At 33.8% G+C, this 6,000-nt stretch overlaps 1 protein-coding gene across 1 annotated transcript in view; it reads left to right on the top strand.

Annotated features, from left to right (window-relative positions):
- The first annotated feature begins 4,772 nt into the window (after nt 1–4,772).
- Nucleotides 4,773–6,000, top strand: part of LOC128683748 (nitric oxide synthase-like protein) — a 101,100-nt gene continuing 99,872 nt past the window's right edge. The window contains exon 1 of the mRNA XM_053769664.1: nt 4,773–4,874. The gene's annotated coding sequence lies outside the window, so the exon portion shown is untranslated. The remainder of the gene's footprint in view (nt 4,875–6,000) is intronic.

Below are 6,000 nucleotides of genomic sequence, written 5' to 3'. Positions count from 1 at the left end.
AACATAGTCGAAAAGAAAGACCATTTCTTTCGAATATATATTTCTTTTTCTCATGTAAAGCAAAATTTGTCGACTCAGCATGTGATTTCCGCCCTAGAATAGGATCACTTCACATGATCGTACGTTTGTCATGTCTCTTAAACATTTAGTCAAGGCATAAACAAGTAAAGACAACTGGCGGCTGGTGGCCGGTCATAAAATCATATAATGTGTAAGTAGTGTAATGTAGTAATCATATAGTGTGTAATGTTATTTTTTTAGCGGCTTCGAGCTTCCATGTGAACCAAAACATAGAATACGTTCAGAGAGTACATTACAGATTTCCTATCTCGGCCAATTGGTCTGTTCAATTTCAAATCATTATCATTTCAAATCTGTTGTTTTACTGGCTTATAGTCTTATAGGTTCCGTACATGGTTTAACCTACGACCCTATGATGTCGACGGTGCTCGTGACGCAACCATGGTATTTCATATAATGAAACCCAGGCTTTCATTCCGGTAGACTTACTGTGATTTGCCTAGCATCGTGTATTATGTCGTAGGATATTTGTCAATCAGCTAGTTATGAGGGACCACCGTCAAAAAGCAACGTACAATAAAGATCTAATTAATAAAATGGTGTAAAAAATCAAATAAAATTTAAAAAAAAAAATCAACGAGTTCACGACACAATTTTAATTTATGTAATCGTTTCATTAAACCAAAATCATCAGCTTTCAATCATACTAATCATCTACATTGTTACAATTTGTATTAAATATTAAATTTTAGTACCCATAAAAATAAGTTAAGTCGTTAATTTTCTTAAATATATTTAAGAAAATTATATTGAAGGTTTCTCTGTGTGGTATTCATAAGACTAACCTGCGTAATCTATACTAAAAGATTCACTATACTAAAACTTTCATTTTTGGAAGATGGTAAAACAACACTGTGTCTCTTTCCTAATAGGTACCTACCCAACGTTGTTCACATCCAAGTGCTAACTGACAGATAAATGGTGGAGTCGAAATAAAGTGGTTTCCATTGCGAAACCGACATTTTAATAGCAGGACCCCTTTCCTAACTAGTATTCGCTGTGATCGATTGTATTTAATCGATCGATTCAAAACTATAGTACAACATAGCTACAAACATTTCTTAAAAAAATATAAAAAACTACTCAATATAGGTACAAGTATTCTGTAATTTAATTAAAGTTTTTATTTTTAAATAACAATGTAAAACAGTAAATATGGGCAACGATTTTTGTGACAAAATATTGTTTTATCATAGATAATATACGTACAAATGTGATTTCTTTGTCTGTTTACTTACAAATTCATAGCTTTACCTGCTATTAAATAAGGAGTAATAAAACGAATACATAATGCATCGTATGCTCCGTTTGCATCTGATGCGATCAGTTTTACGTGCGTTATGCAGCGACGAGTGTTATTAAATTAGCATTTTTATTTCGAGTGAATCAGACTGCTCTGATAAGTTGTCAATGCCATGTGTATTGAACAAAGCCGGGCACTTCAAATTAGTTTGTGGTGAATTCCTTGCATAAATAAAAGTATCTATTACGTGAACAGAAAACTTTACTCCCGCTAGTGCGATAATATTTGAACTACTGAGAATTAGGGTTTATTGGTCTTGATAGCTCAGTGGTTAAAAGCACTGTCCTTGATAAACAGAGGCATGAGTTCGATTCCCGCTAGAGCTCAGAATTTTATCAACTCATATAAATTTAATAAAAAAAACATGTGTGACAGGTCTAATACATAAGGGTACTTCTCGTTGACCTGATGATTCTATCATAAAAATTGGCAAGTAAGGAGCTTTTACAGAATCCTCGATGCGCAAATCCGACTCGCACTTGACTATTTTTGTCAATAGGATGAAGTGCTTTTATATTTACTAGTTGTTCGCTGCGGACAACTACAAAAACGACTTAACCGATTATGATGCCCCACGATCTTAAAAATTCTACTGTAAAATACCTACATACCTTTTAACTTCATCAAAATTAGACCAACGGTTCGAAAGCTATCGCGTTACAAATATACATACATACAAAAATTGTATTTTTGCCCCAAGTTGACTTGTAGACCAATTATTGTGAATTGCAGTTACCATGTAATTGTATGGATATTGATATAAATGTGTTAAACAAAGCAAACAATTGAAGATTAATCAATACTAAGGTCATGTTTTAAATATGTTGAAGTGAAGAGACCAACAGGTTGCATTCTGCAGCTGCAACTCGGTTGCAACGTCCTATTGGTAATTTATTATATTTGACAGGTTTGTTATTATATGTATATGAATCTGCTTGCGTAAATGATAGGGCTATATGGCGAGTTATATATGTAGCATAAATTTTGTATCATAAATATATAGTATAAACTGGGGTTAAAGTACCCTCAATAATTATTTTTCTTTAACATAAGTGCATTGTCCATGGAAGATATCCATATACAGACATAGCATACTTACAATTTTATTATATGTATAGGTCTTGCTTGCTTTTTATTCAGAATATCGTTTTATGTATTTATTACATGATATTGTAGAGTGCTTTATATTTATATCATCTGTCGCGGCGAATAAATAAATTATTTGTTCACCGCGAACTTAGACCTCGCGAACACAATAAATTTTTACAAAATCGTGAATAACGACTTTTCCGATTTTTATGTGCCACGAACTTACAATTTCTATTTACAGATCCTACATACCTTTTAAATTTCATCAAAATCCGATCAACGTATCGAAAGTTATCGCATTACAAAGATACATACATACAAAAATGTATTTTTGCCCCAAGCTAACTAAATTAAGAGGGCATAAATATTACATTTTAGCGGTGATAAATTTCACGAAAACCGATCAGCAGTCATTGCACGCTATACATGTGAATTGTAAAATTTCCCTACAAAGTAATGGAATCCCAGTGCAAATAGAGTTATTTCCAATTTGCATTCTACAAAATAAAAATCGAATAGATCTTTATGGATACGTAGTACATACATCAACACTACCCACAATTCAGTCCACTGTTGAAATTTCTAGGTTATATTCTACCCGTGTACCAGATATCCAGATCCGGTAGATTTTGAGTGAAAGAGTAACAAACATATACCCTAACAAACTTTCCCATTTATAATATTAATATAGAATTAGTAGGAAGTAGGACGATATTGTTTAATTTGCTCGGATCATTCATCATTTCAGCCTTTTCTTCCCGCTGGTAAATACATCAAAACTGCCCACAATTCATTCAATGACTCATACCATTAAATTAATTTAAAGTCTACTAAAATCCATCCTCGAGATCCATTGGTGGATCTTTTTTACATTTTTATGTCCACTTTAATCCAATACAATGTTGTATCCCGTGCTTTATCTGCTTACTTTGTATTTTGCGACACAATCGCCTTTCGGCCGGTGGAGACAGGCTGCCATGTTTTCGTACTGCTTGGCGTAAAACTGACCTGCTTTTTAAAAAATCGTTATTTCCATCGCCTGTTTTCTTCCTTTTCGGAGATCATAATAATAAATATAGGAATACTAAAAGGGAGAAAAACCTTTCGCCTTAAAACTTGGAAACCCTATGGAAGTTACCCGAGTGAGTCTTACTAAATTTTTCTGGTCAGTTTTCTTTCAGTTCTTCTGTATTATATACACTAATAACAGAAGAACAGAATCAAATAATTTATTTTGAAACGTATTTTTTTATTATATAGTAATTTCTCAAAACGACCACTGCTGAGAAGAAATGGTGAAGCTGAAAGAAACTCATGTACACAGTGTCGGTCCCATCACGCCAGAAGGGCTTACCGTTATTGTTTCTTACACACAGAGAAAAACTTACCAGGAATTTAAACTAAACTAAATAAACATCTATACCATGACACAAGTTGCAGAGATTTGCGCTAGTTTATTATTATTAGTATATTAGACAAACAAAAAACTAGTAGCTACATTATATGAATATGGATCACAGCTCTCAAAACTTTTTTAAAGATGATGGAAAGTTTTTGACGGAGCTCTAAATTGCCCGTGACTAACTGATGTTTTGCGGAGCCCTATTCTGATTCGCCGATTACATATTGTGAACCGCTGGTACAGATAAATTACGTTCCATCTTCAATCTATCTACGTTTCGTTGCACAGTCTGGATGATGTTAATGGAGCAGAAAATAGAATGCAGGCAATAATATTACGAAAAAGAGGAATACAGGCAATATAGGGATGTTTTCCACAAAGTTAATCATAAGGTTTTTGAAATGAATATATTTATTAACTCGAAACATAACGAATATGTAGGTGCAGTAGCTAATTATGTGACCTGCATGTGTGTTCTGCATGTTTGCACTATTATGTATATACACAATATGTCAAGAAGTTTGGCTGAGTTATTATTTTATTATTTGTTGATCTTACCTCTTCATGTACCACTTCATGTTTTACAAACACGTGTTTGTATTTTTGTATCTATTAGTGGGGATAAAAAAAAGCAAGCGTTTTTGACATGGAGACTTGGAATCTACGTTCTGGGCTTCACGCCTGTTAATTTTTTTATAAAATTAAGTAAATAAATCTGTTATTTGATTTTCGTATATGTACATTTAAAAAAAGTTGTAAAGCACATTAAATTACATACAGCTATAGAAATCAACCTTTGTATTCCTGGATATGCGGAGTACACTGATAGTGTCCTTATTCCGTAGTGTATTGCGTGTATTGTGACGGTACTTGGCGGAGAAATAATATGGCGGTAGAAGATTTTACCGGACAGACGTCGTCGCCGTAGCTCGCTGAGTCAGTCGCCCAGTGACCACGAACCTTTGTAACAAGGTCCGAATCCTCTGGGAAATAAAAAAGGTATGTGCGTGTTTAATACCTGTCGTTTAGTATATAATTATGCAACGCGACAGTTTAAAAGTAGTTTATCAATATATTGGTATTGGCTGTGAGAATTTCTGTTTATGTTAACTTAGTATATTAAGTTATAAAATATTGTAACCAATCTACTTCGGACGTCTTTTTCAAAAAAGTTATACTTACATAAACATATCCTTATGTATTTACTATTTATTTTATGCAGTCACAATACAATTATGTATAGATTAAATTCCAACAACAAACAAACCAAAGAGTCACGTTCGTGATTCCGAATCGACATTCCGGACTGATCCCGCGCCCGATTTATTGTCTATTCAACTTTATGACAGAGTGCAAACACGCGCAGTCCCGCGGGACCGTCACCTTATTGTTTTATGTCCCTGTCCCCTTTGCGTCCGATTTCTGTCACCCTTTTTATCCGGACAAAGAATTATGTGTAAGAAAACTTTTCCGGTGTGGATTTTCGCGCGACGTTTTTATTTTGAAACGCCGAGGAAATATGGCGGAGTTTTGACGGGTTTGTTTTCTGTCATAAAGAAAAAAAATACTATAGAAATCCTGTGTTTTATTTTCGTCGTGGGAAAATATCTACTTCTCTATAGGCTGTTTAGTTTTTACATCTGGGCACGTTCGTGGTTGCATCCTCAGACAAAAATCGCCGAATACCAGAGTACTTTGCGTATATTTCTGGCATATAATCGTTAAATTTTATTGGTTTTTAATTTTATTGGTTAATTGAGTTTCAATATGTGAAGTCACATAGTCAAAATGTGACTACAAATATGTGAATTCTAGATATTTTTTTACTAGTAATTATTATGAAAGCAATAGATTTTTTAAAATATACTACAAGTACCTATTTATATTCGTTAGCATTCCATGTGTGTAACTTCTCACTTAACCGGACACTGAACTCTATTTAAAACTATCTATCCCAGTAAGGAGTCCAATATATTTTGAGAAAATTAAAGTCAATGTGCCATGTCTGACGTACGTAGTGGAAAATTGTGTGCGAAGCAAGTGCAGCGTGATAAAGCCAGTTTTGATATATAGATGGAGCGAGTTCACAGCCGCACCGCACACTATTCTACATTTAATTACATTT

The sequence above is a fragment of the Plodia interpunctella genome, chromosome 3 (genome assembly GCF_027563975.2).
Source record: "Plodia interpunctella isolate USDA-ARS_2022_Savannah chromosome 3, ilPloInte3.2, whole genome shotgun sequence".
NCBI lineage: Eukaryota > Metazoa > Arthropoda > Insecta > Lepidoptera > Pyralidae > Plodia > Plodia interpunctella.
Note: the sequence above shows the minus strand (reverse complement) of the source record. Positions and strands in the feature narration are given on the sequence as shown.